The sequence below is a fragment of the Lissotriton helveticus genome, chromosome 6 (assembly GCF_964261635.1).
Source record: "Lissotriton helveticus chromosome 6, aLisHel1.1, whole genome shotgun sequence".
Taxonomy (NCBI): domain Eukaryota; kingdom Metazoa; phylum Chordata; class Amphibia; order Caudata; family Salamandridae; genus Lissotriton; species Lissotriton helveticus.
Window position 1 is genome coordinate 1,437,605,324 of NC_136067.1, and position 15,385 is coordinate 1,437,620,708.

At 45.1% G+C, this 15,385-nt stretch overlaps 1 protein-coding gene across 2 annotated transcripts in view; it reads right to left on the reverse strand.

The window, feature by feature from the left end:
• Positions 1-15,385, reverse strand: part of PDE7B (phosphodiesterase 7B) — a 1,141,924-nt gene that overhangs the window by 1,057,518 nt on the left and 69,021 nt on the right. The window lies entirely within an intron of this gene.

The following is a 15,385-nucleotide window of genomic DNA, read 5'->3' on the forward strand; positions in this document are numbered from 1 at the left end:
TTAAGATTGGGACGCCAGTTTGGGAAGTTGTTAGTATTTGTTTTTCATTTTTTCATTTCCCATGCTATAGTTACATTCTGAGTTTGTTGGGTTTTTTTTCAGTTTAAAATGTGAAGATATTTGTGATGGGTCCAAGCTCCTAGAGGCAATTCAGCTTGTTGTGTATGTCTTAATAATTAAACAAAAATAAGAGACATATATGGTTACTTTAAAGCCAAGAGCCAAAAAGGCCTATTTTACAAAACACCCAAGGGAAGTCCTCAACCAAATGAGATCTTAAATATATTTCCAAAGAGCTAGACAAAAAAAAACATTTCTAATCCAATTACGCTGCATAGATCTATTGCATTTCTTGCAATCCACAATAATCACAATCTGTGACTCTTTTTCCAAAAACCCAATAGCATACGCTTTCCTGAAACTACCCTTTCTTTGGTATAATTTGCACTTACTTATAAATACATCTGGAAAAGGTGTGGCGGCAGGTTTAGCTCTAAACCTAAAGCCTTGAACGTGCCATCAGTACCTTGTATAGTCACAGCATGAAACACATCCTCTTTTCATTTATGATTGACACCACAAGCGTCATCAATGCCCCTGGCTAAAGAGGAGTTATCCTAGATACATTCCACCATCTCTCTCCTCTTGAAGAACACATTGATGGATCTGAGGATTTCTACAGCTGTCAATTGATCTCACCCTAAACTGCCCTAGTAGAACCACGAAAAGGAGCATTATGAGCAGCTCCAAGAAAATGTGGAATTTTACCATCTCCTTCATGATCATTAGTCAGTCTATAGGCCAATGAAGGGCACAACATTTGTCCTAGCCAACATCAAAGCTTCTGACTCTAGAAGAAGGCAGTAAAGCATCTTTAAAACTCCATCTATAAAACATAACCATAGGTTTGGCAAGACAAATTGGTTAAATTGGTAGGAGTGTCTGGGCTGACCTAGATTTGATTCAGTCCTTTTTCCTCAACCATAGCTAATTTACACAGCTTGAGTAAGTAGAATTGTCCTCAAGCCTGGTATCACAAGACTTGAGGACAATTTCATGTCACCCTATCCTGCTCAGAATTCCACAAGACTTCCAAAAAAGAAGTAGATGTCCTTCTAGTTGCACATCAATTACACACAATTCCACATCCAACTGGAAAACTGGCCATGGACGCAGTCCAGCATAACTACAGATTTGGATGATGTACTACATTGTATAGAAGTCAACTTAACCTTCATGAACAGAACCAAGATTGGGACTATGATGCTAGCAGGAGCAATACCAAAGACACTTCAGTTGACTGGCCTCTGAACCTAGTAACTTATGTATCGATCGACTTAAGGGACTTGGGAGTTCTAGTTGACTCTTAAATCTCTTTTATTTCCAAAGTCACTTCAGTGATCAACTGCATCAACCAACAGCTCGGCGCATTTAAAAAAAAGCCTCACACAGTTCCAAACTGAGCATTAGGTATAGAATGATGAGCACATGATGAAACACCTAAATTACTGGAACATCATTCACAATGAGGTCCCAAAATAACTCTCTGACAGATTGCACAAGTTCAGAGATCTCTATTCAGGACACAAAGCCTATGGCAGCAAGAAAGTGACCCCCAACTGTCTATTGGCCAGCAATCTGCACTCTGTGCATGTTCTCTTGATCAGACGCTGAACTGTCAATTGCCTGAAATACAAAGATCAACCCCTGGTTGTCCAGGCTTTTTTGTGCCTTTAACTGATGCAAGAATGATGTTGTGAAGTAAGAACATAAAATTTGGGCTCTCACCTGAATTCAATTTCACCTGGACCTGTTTCTAAATTCCATTGTACGGCCTTCATCACTTTATCAAGCTATTATAAAGAGTAAGAGAATGGGAGGCATCAGGTGATAAAGTGCAACAGAGGCGAGAAGAGCTAAAAGCGGGGGAAATACTGGATAAAAGAGAGAGGGGACATATTAGAGATACATAATTTAGGGCAGAAAAGGAAAGTAAAGAGAGGGCATAGAACAAAAGTAAAGACAGTTATCTGGAAAGAAGAACAATTCCAAAAAGATCACAGAAGAAAAATTGAAAAATGCAACTGGCAGCCAGAGAAATAACAAGTTAGAACATTACTTTATTTCATCCTTTTGCATAGTGTCAACATGACATCCTGCAGCCATTTTACAGCACTAACTCAGTGGAGTGGTGGGGATGAAGTTTTAAAAGCAGCACCTGGCATCCTTCCTGGCTCTGAATAATTCTGGAATGCTCCATAAATTCCCAGGACACACTGTTGCAGGCTTTCTCCATTAACTCTCTGGTGGGAGACTGTTCCTCAAGGTGGAAGCTGTCTGATAGTGTCATACCAAAGGAGGAAGGCCTCGCTTAAGTCATCTGTATGTAACCCCTCCTTGAAATATGACGATTTGGCCAGTGCTACCAGCTTGGGGTTCATCAATTTCCTTCAGCGTTGTACCTTCCTGGAATTCATCTCACTACTGCATTCATGCCTGTAAATTGCCCTGGAGGTTAGTGATATGAATGGATAGGTGGGGAGACAGTGGTCAGAGGCTATCTTCAAAAAGTACTCGAGATCTCGTCCCCAAATGTTTTGCAGATAATGCACAGAATCCTGAATTTACTTCTCGGCTCCACAAAGTGCAATGTAGTGATTTCAGCATGTCAGTGAATACATACAGTAACAGCTATTCACGTCTGGAAGTGGTTGGTGGTCTGATTTCTGGGCCTCTAAAGTTTGCAGATTTCTCAGTTTTTTGGAGACTCTTCCAGCAGTGGCCGCGTGGGTCGTTGCCTTAGCAGTTCTTTTTCCTTGCAGCTCTTCACTGTGAATCCTTGGAATAAAACCAAGTTATCACACTGTGAATATGTGAGTTGCATGCCTTCGATTCCACCAAATAAACACATGCGCTGGTCGACCTGTTCACAGGGGATTCACAATTTGTTTGCTTGAGTGATATGAACCAATGCTAAGATCTGTGGGTGGTGCTAGAATGCCTTCTCCTAAATCGCTCTCCCATAGAACATGAGTTTTGAGTTTTTGGGGTGCAGGTGCAGCCATACTGCACTTTGGTCAGAAGCCGTGATCGGCTCTACTACTCTCCATCTCTTACAGACATGACCTGCTTTCCTTCAAAAGTCTTGGTAATGTCCTCCTTCCCTCTTCTACCCATTTGGAACGTGTGCTGGCCTCTCATTTTCCATGAAAGTCTTGTAGTACATTCCCTTCTTTTAGACCTTTCCTCCTTCCCCTACTCACTCCATTTCTAAGACCTGCACCAGAAACCTATCTTCCATTTCATCAACATGCCTTCTACTACACTCATTCTCTAATCAGCCACAAGAGCATGACCTCTTTCTGACCCATCTCAACTCAAACCTGCCCTTTCCTTCTTCTCCACTCTTTTCCTGGGCACCTTCTCTCCACACATTACCCACACTCATGACTTCCCTCCCCATCTTCTTTGTTGTCACATTCCTTGATGACCAGTCAGTCCTAATCTGGCAAAATATCTTCTAACCTCCCTTCAAGATGACCCTGTTTCTCCCGCCCTGTCATTTGTCCCTTACAGCTCCCCGCCATCTGCCCTTCACTGCTCCCCCCCTATTAACTTGTGACCAACTTTGTATGCCTTGCCTTTCCCCTCACAATGAATCAGGCACTAATACGCACACTCATACATGTATGCTCCATCAATTAGGACATCTATCGTACCAATGGCCTTAGGTCAAACTCCACTCCAGACCTTCTCTGCACCACTGAGACCTGGCTGGGTGGTGACGCAGAACCCACCCTTCCTGAGGCTGTTCCAATGAGCTAGAGGATTTACTATCAGAAGTGCACTATCAACAAAATTGGAGTGAGTGTGACTGGCATCTTTAAGAACTCCACCCAGGCTCCACACATCACCTATTTGACCACTTTGAAATGTGAATGAACACTGCTGTAGTATTGTTACTTCTGACAGCGAGGAAGAGAGGAGATGTTAGGAAGCACACAGCATAATTATTTTTCACAATAAGCTTTAACCTCCCTCATGCAACTTCTACCTGACCAGTTATAAATTGTTTCCATTGGATCTAGTTGTGGCATAGAATTTACAAACAATGGACCAAAGTCATGAAGGGAAGCATAAAACAAAACCCCCAGCTTAAATGCAGTATTAAATTCGTGATGAAATTCTAGGTGACTATGTACAAATGGTTCCTACTGGATTTAGATGTGCTATCTGATTTCTTAGCCAATGAACTGCACAAAACAGGCAGAAAAACACAAACGAAATACAAGCCTAAAACCAATTAGCACAAACAAACACCAACAGGCAGTGCTAGGAGACAAGTGGAATCAAGGGTTGTGTGCAGAAGATATCCAATATCGCATATGCCTGCCACTGGAGCCGCTGGAAACCTGTCCTGCTACCCTTGGGAGTCTCTCTCGGTGTAACTGGTCCACTGGAATATCCACCAGGGATTGTGGGTGGAGGCAATAACGTCTACACTACCCCCGTAAGAATAAATAACCTCTTCCTCAGCCCTATACAAAATGAAGTCTCTTGGCGTACTGCTATTAAGTGCAAATTTGAGAACATGCCTATGTGTGTGTGTGAGGGGAAATAATACATCATTAAGCTGTCATAGTCCCTCAGGGCGGACTGGGATGTTTTGCTTCTGACTGCGGTAAATGGCAATGGACATACGTAATACAATGTAAAATGTTCATTTCTCAGGGGGTGCTATGAGAATTCATCAATGCGTCCTCCGCTTTCTGAAGAAAAACTTGCCAAGGAAAAGTGCTTAGGCGAACAAGCTGTGGCAACAAGTAAACACATGGGGCCTTATTTTATGAAGGCCTTGCGCCGCCGGTGCGTCACTTTTAACATGGGAAAAAGTGACGCACCAGCGGCGCAAGGCCTTCATAAATAAGGCCCATGATGCTGACTTAAGTGGGCCTGCTCGTTCTAGCCCTCAGTCCTCGCTCTTCTAGGGTGACCAACTGACATGGGTGCTAATGCAGGACAGTGAGTGTAAAAATTCAGGACAAAGGGTCAAAATTCAGGACAAAAATTCAGGACAGGAGGTCAAAATTCAGGACAAAAGGTAAGTTTTACAGACACATCAGAGGAGGTTGCGCAATAGTATATAACTAAGTAAACAGACAACCACTTAAGTACAAGTGAAAATAAGTTTATATTAGGTTGAGACAATTGTTCACTTCATGTTTTTTCAGTATGCGCTCAGCTTTAAGCAAATGTGCAGGTCTTTTTGTGGTAACAAAACTGGTGCCCCCACCCCACCATTCCAGCTCCCAGAGAAAACACCCGATGCCCGGTATGGCCAGTCTGGCCTAGCTATCACCCTCCAAAGGTGCCCCTGAACTTCACATAGACCATCTCTCATGTGTATTTAATTTCTTTTATAGTGCTACTCAAACTAAGTATGTAGGGCAGAGTGTTAGAGAGCGTTACAACACACACATATTATATAGAGGCAATGACATATAAATGTGAAAGTCAATGTATAGGAAATGTTGCTTAAGATAATGGGACTTACAATGTGTAATCATACTTTTATCCTTCATTCAGTCTTTCACCATTCATTCTGTCCTTCCATCTGTGTGCCCATCCATGTCCATATTCAACCATTTACAAACCTATCCATCGCGTATCCTTCCATCCATCATTTCACTCATCCATCCCTCCATCCACCCTTTTACTCATCCATCCATTAGCCTTCCATCCACCCTTTCACCTTATCCATCTGTACACTCATCCACTCACTCTTCCACCCATCCATCCATTCACTCATCTATCCAGCCATTTTCCTATCCAGCCATCCTTTCACTTACTCATTCATCCACCCAGTCACTCATCCTTCCACCCATTCACCCGTTCAGTCATCCATTCACCCATATTCCCTTTCTCTCTCCATCCCTCTTTCACTTAACCATCCACCCACCCATCCAATCATGAATCCATTCATTGAACCTATCACTCATCCATCCTTTCACACAACTATCCATCCTTTCTCTCATGCATCCACCCTTTCACTCACCTAACCATCCTTTTGTCCATCTACCCGCCCTTTCACTCACTCATCCAGCCTTACATCCACCCTTTCACTCATCCGTCCATCTATTCACCCTTTCACTTATCAATTCATCAATCCATTCATCATTTCACTCATCCACCCACCCATTCACTCGCCCATCATCCACCCTTTCACTCATCCATCCATCCATCCATCATTTCACTCATCAATCCATCCATCCACCCATTCCTTCACTTACTTATTCACTCACCTTTTCACATTAATTGTGAGCTGAGCCTTTGTCTGCAAAGTTGCAGACAGAAGAGACCCATCAAGAACTCCACTCTCGCTGTAGTTCCTAAAGCAAGGAGTGGGGCAGTGTTCACTATGCCCCTGCACATAGGCAAGCTGAAAAAGTGGAAGGCATGAGTCATGCATGATACACAGTGCCTGGACGTAAGGTGACTGTGACATGGAGTTGTTTCCAGAGCTTTATGTGGGATGAAAAAACTAGGGGGGGCACTCCAAAAGGGTGTGCGATTGTAATTAAGGGCGTGGCTTAAAACACCTAAGGTAAAAATCTGTGCTTAGTATAATGTGTCGCCCGACTGGTATTCTTGTCGTTTCTGTCATTGCATCCAGATATATGATACAACAAGTAATGTTGCACCGAGAACAAGTAACGTTACACCTGCAACAAGCCAGAACTATTGGCTTTGTCAATGGTTGTTGGTTGCATAAAATAAAAAAAGCAGCAACCATGGCTTCCTTGAATATAATATTGAAAATGCGTCCATTTAAAATGATGACACTCAAAAAGAACTATAATCCTTTCCCTTGAACTTCTTTCACCGCCTTCCTTTGATGAACTGCATTCTCAAGTAGCAACAGCATGGGCGTTTTTGCACGTCCATGTGATAAATGGCCTGCCCTAGACCCAGGCTGGAGGAGGCCACCACATGCTGTACCAGCCGAGATTGACCCATTGTCATTCTGTATGTGGCAATCAGGGCCGGACTGACTACCGGGCGTTTTGGAATTCTGCCGAGCTGGGGGCTGATTTCACTGCGTTGGGGGCTGATTTCGTTCATGGAGACCTGCGTGTACTTACTTTAAATTAATTAGAGCAAAACGTATTTTGTTCAGTACACACAGTTCTCCATGAACGAAATCAGCCCCCAGCTCAGCAGCTTTCCAAAATGCCCAGAAGCCAGTCAGGCCCTGGTGGCAATCAGCCGCATACAGAATGACAATGGGCGGGGTTGGGCTGCTCTGGTGCTCTGAGGAGTGCGAGGCGGCCCCATCAGGGAGCTGTGGCCTTTCGCAAGGGAACACCTCTGTTCCCCAAAAGGTCCAAATTTACGGACAAATGGCGTCCGTAAAAGGGATCCTCATGGACAACACACGTGAGTTCCAATTTACCGACGGTCTGTGAAATTTACGGACGGTTGGTCACCCTACGCTCCTCTGCCCTCATAAGCACAGCGACCAGGGCCAGAATAGGAGACACCAAAGCACGATCCCCCCCCCCCGCCCCCCTCCCACGCCCCCGCCACACAGCAGATTCTTCCAACTAAGCAATCCCTGCACAGTGGCCCTACAATAGCCCCCGCAGCCTAACGGTGTGGGGTCCCTGTGGCACTGTGCAAGGGCGGCAGGCCCCTAGCATGAGAGGCCCTGACTGGGTCCGCAGTGTGGGAGCCCCCTCCATGTACTTTGTAGGGGGGCTCCTCAATTTTCGTTAAGTCACTGACCCCGCGGTGTAGCATGCGAACTGTCCGTTTAAAGCGCTTTCATGCCTCATCTGGGGCATGGAACTCTGTATGAGGGCCAGTACAATACAATACAATACATGAACAGATCAATGTTAGTGTACAATGTATTCAAAAGATTTTTGCACCTGACTTTGCACTACCGCTGATTAGGACTGGCAAGTTATTGGTCCTCTCAGATTGTCTGAATGCTTGTGGTACCAGCGTGCATAGAACTCTGAAAACACCATCATGGCAAGAGCAAATTGGGTGCAAAATTTGTTGCACACGTCATTCCCTGTTTGTAGTTCTCATCAATAAATTAAGTACAAAAACACTGCAAACCTCTGTCTCAAATTGTGCTCCAGGTTGTTCTTGCACTCAGTATTAACATGGTACTCTAAATGAGTACCTAGGTATTCTTCAGCTCTTATAGTTTTGTTGTCTCATCTGCTCCTGCTCTCTCCTGCACAGTAACCATCTTTGTTGCCTGTAGGAGTAATGTGAGCCTCCTTACTGCTCCATACAACTAAAATCTAGCAGCATCCGACAGAACTTTGTCCCAGTAATTTGCATGGTTATGGTAGGCTTGAAAGAGGAATAACGTGTGATAATATATTAGAGATAAGGCTTATGTGAGACGATTACCACATATGACCACATATGGCAATAAAGAAAGCAAAAACGTGTTGAGTGGAATACTTGAATTAATTTCAGCCATTGGTAATTACATGAGCCACATCCTTTGAGGGATTTGAGTACTGCATGAAGTGATTGTCTTTTGTGAACGCCTTCAAACAGGCTCTCTACTTTGGTTTGCTGAGGGGCTCTGATTCACTTGACCCGGACTTCCCACTGTGCCCCCAGTTTAAGATTCTGACCTCCTTGAGCCAATGTTACATTACTCTGGACATCTGGAGAAGCTCTGCTGTATCAGCATAAAGGGGCATCTGACTAGAAACAATACTCTTTAAGTAACTATATTCCCATGGTTGGAACAGTCCTAAAACTCTGGAGAAAACTGTGATGCTTGGACCTGCTTGAATGAAGGGAAATCTGTACTGCCTGGCAATTGGTAATGATGTGTCGCAAGACCCAGGACCAAGAGGATAAGAGACAAGGCTCAGTTGGGTGAAGCCACCATAAACGTTGTCTAAGGAAGACAGCCAAGTAGGTTTCACGAGGAACTGGCAGCCCACCTGTGCTTGCTGAGGAGGAAAGCTGGACCTGAACCCTTTCTCCTAGGCTGAAGTGACCCCAAGGGTCATATGACTGACCTCCTGTTCTATGCCACATGGACATAACAACCACAGAGGCCTCCCTGCATCTGCCCAGCTGACTTACTGCCTGGTCCTGCAACATGAACTGCCTGAGCCCAGCTAGCCTCTGCTGGAATGAGTTCCAGATACCCAAGACTTGCCCTTCGGGTCCGGCACCCTAGATGTGGCATCAGTTGAGCTCCTCCTTGAAGAAAGGAAGAAATCCTGAAGTTTTGGACTCTTCATGATTCCAAATGGGCCAGTTCGCACGAGGTCCTGCTACATGCACGGCTGCCAATGCAAAGCTCTGGTGAACCCGACTCTTCAAACTACATCAACCGCCAGCAACATAAGATCTGCACTTCATGCTACAGCATCAACAGCCTGTGGTGACCACTGCGAAACTCCAACAACAACCATCCGTGGCGCCTGTTAGGAACTTCATGCTACATTGACGACTGTCCGCGACGCCTTGCCTGCTCTTCATGCTACAGTGACAACCATTTGTGACACTCTCCCGGCTCTTGGCAGCCTCCTCTACAGCAAGCAGAACTCTTTGTGCTAGAGTTTAGAAGTTAACTTTTTCAGCTGGACTAACCTGGTCCCTATATCTGTCCCGCACTCCATCTCGGTCGGCTGAACTTGTAACCTTCACCCAGTCTTACATCACCAGATAACTGTGAGTGGCGCTTGGAGTTTTTAGGGGCTATACTTACCTGAAATCTATAAATTGCATATCTCCGGTTCTACTTATTGGGTTTTTATTGTTTTGGTGTTAAATAATTTATTACATTTAACTTTATTTTGCTAAATTGGAGTATGATTTTTCTCGTGTTGTGTTTTCACTTTATAACTGTCTAAAAACTGCATACATTAATTTAGTGACTTTTTGTGGTTCACCCTGACAAGGATTGTGGCTGTTGGTTAAGTACATTTTCACACCCCCAACCAACAACCCATTTCTCACAGCAAGTAAGTACGAACCTGCTATTAAGAGTGTATCCTTAGTCATGAATGGTGTGTCATGATACGTGTGTCCCAGAATCACACTGCCCTACTCCTCCTTTTCCATTTGTTTTTGTCCTCATCCTCCTCTTGGACCTGGCGCTCAAGTTCCTTCTCCTCCTCTTCCGAAATACACGTATGTTTTAAGTGTTATCTTTCTTTCAGCCTACCCGAATTTAGCTCGACACTAAAATAGACCAGCGTGTCCGATGCACAATGGAAGAAGCAGTACATCACTCTTTAGAAAAGAAATTACCAACATAATTAACATATATTGTCCCATCTTGACAACTGAGAAGAATTACATAAAATATTAATGAAATATATGAGTAAATTAAATACACAATTTAAACAAGTGAAACTTGGAATTTAAATAATATAATGGATGTAAAGAAGATCCTTGCCTTGCTGACTCTCTGTCAGACATTTTTCATAGGTTTGAAATCCCATAGTCATATATCTTCATCTCTGTATCTATGAGTTCTTGGGGGAAAACTAGGAAAATTCAGGTTGACTGTAAGCTATAATATGTGTTAGAATCTGATCTCGAGTCCACCAAAGATGTCTCTTTATATGAGTCTTGAGAGTGGTTAGGAGAATTGATAGTTCACTCTCTTGTGAAAAAGGAGGAGGGCAAAACAGAACCAGTCAGTCCTCCTACCTCTGTTCCTACCTCTTACCTTGGAAGCTGCACTCAAGCTTAGAAGATACATTAAATTTGGGTCCCACTCAAACCCGACTTCTGCTTCCATCTTATCTCCTGCAATGATCTGCATTTGCTTAGTGATCACTGACCTCTGTAATCATTCTCTGATAGCTGCTTAAGTTGCCTGCTTGGAAACAGCATAGAAAACCACTACTCAACTCCTAGCAAATCTCATTGTATTTGTTTGTTCCCCTTCACCCACAAGATTTTTGAAAAACATATCAATAAGCAGCTCACTGAATATCTTGAGAGGCATCAATGCCTGGATTCGATTCATTCGGGCTTCTGCCCTTTTTACAGCCACAGCATGTGTACTACTCTGCTACTAACAAACTCCAAGTGAGTGTGGATCAGGTTGGCAGGGCTGTCCTGATCCTCTTTGACCACTCCATGATTTTCGAACAGTGTTCCACTCCCTCTTTCTCCTTATACTCATGGCTCTGGGCATCTTGGACCTTGTCCTCAGCTTGTTTAATTATTTTCTGTACGACCAATCCCAAGCTTTCTATTTCGCGCCCTATATGTCTCCTTTTAAGCCACTTGTTTGTGCATCCCTGATAGTTCTTCTCTGAGCTCTGTCCTCTTTGGTTTGTATGTCACTCCTTTAGCTGCTCTCATTCATTCCTTTGGTCTGACACTGGTGAGTATGGTCATGATACTCAGCTCACTATCAGTATGGATGACATTCTTGGTAATGCAAAGTCTAGCATTTGTCTCTTCCTCAATAACGTTGCCCTGTGGATGAACGAGAATAACCTCAGACTTAATTGACAAGACAGAAGTCATTATTGTGGGTGGACCTGCTACCTTATGGTCTACTGGTTGATGACCATCTGATCTTGGGACTCCCCTATAATTTCCACGTCTGTCAGAAACTTTGTTTTTCTGGTTTATAATGACCTATCATTCTCACCTCTGATCACTCACGAAAGCTTACTAGTTTTTCTATCTTTGAATGCTCAAGAGATGTATCCTTATATTTTCACTTAACTCTCAGAAATCAATTGTCAAGGGGTCCTTCTATCCCATTTAGAGTATGGTACCGCTCTGTATCTAGGTCTTCCCTGGTATCTCCACCTCTGGCTTCAAATAGTCCAAAACACAGCAGCCCTGCTAGTTCTAGTTATCTCACGCCATGTCTCTGTTTCCTGTTAGCAGTGGTAAAATGTGCATGTGCCCAAAAAACAAATCTTCAGCAAAACAGGAGGAGTGAAGACATAATGTTTGAGGAAAGACCACCCTAAGTCTGACAGGTCTAACATGTGCCCCCTCCCCAGCTGAAATTGAGGAGAATTACCCAGCCTCCTGGGAGGTTTCATCCCTAAGGCAGAAGAACCTGGAGTGACTATCAGCTTGGATGGGGTCTGACCCAGGGCAGTGTTCCACCGTAAAGTCAATTCCCTGCGGGGAGATGGACCACCTTAACAGTTTGAGATTTTCACCCCTAATTTGCATGAGCCATCTGAGGGGCCTGTGGTCTGTCTGACCAAGAAGTGAGTCCCAAACAGTCATGGTCTCAGCTACTTCAGCGTCCAGACCACTGCAAACGTCTCCCTCTCAACAGCACTCCACCTCTATTCTCGGGGATGTAACCTCCCACTGATGAAGGCCGCGGGTTGATCTAGGCTCTCCTCATTTAACTGTGCTAAGACAGTCCCTATGCAAGCTCTAAAGCATCTGTTTGCATAATAAATTCCTAGGAGAAGTCACTGCTGCAGGGCCTGACGCACCTTCTGGAGGTGGTGCAGGTGTTCCTCCCAAGTTGCACTGAAGAAAGCTATGTCACCAGGTATGCAGCACAAAACCCTTCCTCCCAGTCAAGACCCTGCCCACCAGCCTTTTGAAGGTGGCAGGGGCCTTCTTTAAGCACCACCTGAATCCCGAAGTAGCCATCTGGGGTCGAGAATGCTGACCTCCCTTTTGCCTCCTCAATAGGGGCAATCTGCTAAGGAACTTAGCAGCGCCCAGCCTGTCTATGAACATATCAGCTCGGGGATGGGGTGAACGTCAGTCTTGGTGACTGAAATGAGTCCTCTGTAGCCCACACAGAAACTAATTTGTGGGGTGGTGCCCGGTGGGCCGACTTTGGGCACCAGCACAACTTGGATGGACCAGGTACTGCTGGAGGGCTCAATCACCCCTAATGCCAACATCTTGGGGACTTCCTCCTTGATGCTGGCTCTCAGGTTCTCCGACAACTTGTTAATTTGTCTCTTTACACTCATTCTGCCTCCAATATCAATGTCATGGGTACACAAGTGTTCAAGCCCAGTGTGTGAGTGAGAACAGGGAGGCAAAATGACCCAACTACTGGTGACAGTACCCTCTGCTGTTTGGGTTTCAGAGTAGAGGAGAGTTTGACACCCTTTACTGATCTGTCAGGCTCCTTTGACCATAGGAAGTCAGGGAGAGATTCACTCTCCTCTTCCATCCCATCATTTGTCACTAGGAGCATGGTGATCTCAGATCTCTAAAAATATGGCTTGAGGCGATTGAAATGGAGTATCCTTAGGAGGATTCTAGGGGTTTTGGATTCCACCAGGTAGGTGCCCTCCCCCTTCCACTCCTTCACCTTATAGGGCCCCGACCAACGGTCTTGAAGGGCCCTAAGCTCTACTGGCTCCATCACCCACACTTTCTGTCCTGTCTGAAACTCTACCAGAGTGGCCTTTTGGTTGTACCAGAGTTTCATCACTCATGGCTGGCTTCCAGGTTCTCAGAGGCCTTCTTGCAGAATTTCTGGGTCTGGTTTCTGAGGGCTACCATGTTGCTACACACATCCTGGGAGTGTTTATTGGGATTTTGCCCCCACCCCTCCTTCACCAAACCTAGAGGTCCCCTCACAGGGTGGCCATGGAAGAGTTTGAAGGGGTTAAACCTGATTGCTTTTTGCAGTTCTTCTCTGTAGGCAAAAAGTAGTCATGGCAAGAAGTCATCCCACTTCTGCCTCATGGGCTCCGGTAGGCTCAAGATCATGTCCATGAGGGCCTTGTTGAATCTCTCAACAAGCCTATTGGTCTGGGGTGAAAGGGTATTGAAAACTTATAGTTTACCCACACTCATCCCACATAGACTTCATGTACACTGTACACTGACATGAAGGTCCCTCAGTCAGACACCACTTCTTTGGGGAACCTCACTCTGGAAAAAATCCCCATCTCGGTCCTGGTCACTGCAGGTGCAGTCACCAAAGGCAGAGGGATGGACTCAAAGTACCTAATGGCATAGTCCACCAAAACCATGATAAACCTATTTCCTAGGGCAATTTTGGGGTCCAGTGGCCACCCAATGTTGACACCCAACCTTTCACATGGGATGCCAATGACGGATAAGTGAACCAGTGGAGCCTTTAGCTTTTCTTCTGCTCTCCCACTGGCTTGACACATGGGACAAGACCTACAAAAAGTGTCTGAAGCTGTCTTTATCCGGGGCCAGTAGAAGTGAAGGACAAGTATCGCAAAGTTCTTGTCCTGCCCAGATATCCTGCAAAGGGTAAATCATAGACCAGCCCCAGTAGAAAGGCCCTGAAACACTGGAGGATCGTAAAAATCTGGGTTGGCTCTATTCCAGGAACCTTTAGGTCACTATACAGGAGGTCATTCTCCCAATATATAAGGTGATCTTTAGAGCTGTCACCTGCTGCCTTGGCCTCAGCTTGCAGCCTCAACCCGTCTAGGGTGGGGCACTCCTTCTGTGCCTACAGAATTCCTCCCTGGTGGGCCCACCCTCAACTTGCAAATCAACAAGATCAGGCAGGTCTCCAAGCACAGCAATGTCTTCTTCAGTAGAGTCCGGGTTGGCCTCCTCAGACGCCCCATCAATTGTTACCTTGGGAGCATCAGGAGAAGGTTTCCTATGTACCATGCTCTTCCCCTTCTTAGCAGCTGTCTGAGTCAATCTACCAGGCTTCAGACTACCTTGACTTCCATCTTGGGCAGCCATGGACCATGTGGTCATACAGATGCACTCAGGCAATCCTAACATCTTCCATTGTGACCTGGGCACACTTCCTTCCAGACGTTGTGCTCTTGGTCATTGCCTAACCGACAATCTACAGGCATAGCAGGGTTTACAGCTACTTTTAAAGAACGTGAGATCCCTTGCATCCCACTAAAAGGGAACCAGAGCCACCGGGTATTGGCTCTTATCGTTGTCTGTGACTAGGACCTAGTGGAATGTATTCAGGATGACTTGCTCTGATAACAGCAGATAACACCTCACAGTGGTGATACTAGCTCCTGTGTCTCTCCAAACCTCCGCCTTTGCCCGCTGATGGTGACCCACAGCCTATACTTTCTATGAAAGGTAACCTCTGCTCTCCCTCCCAATTTAGCTGGGACTTACTCTGCCTCAGGCGCTAAACTGATCAACCCTAGCTTCTGCTCACCATTGGGGGCCTGCGCCCTCTTGAGGCACTTGGTGTCTCCCTTGGAGTGCCCATATTTTTAATAATCAATACACTGGGGTATCAACCTCCCTCTCTGTTTTCATAGAAGCCCTTCTTCTTTGTTTCAAATTGGGACTGGTTACTGTTCCCTCTCGAAATTATTTTATTCTTGTGGGAGGACCCCTGACCACCATTTTGGGAGTCTCCCCAGATATTGTTTTGTGGACCATGGTGCTAAGCCAGTGG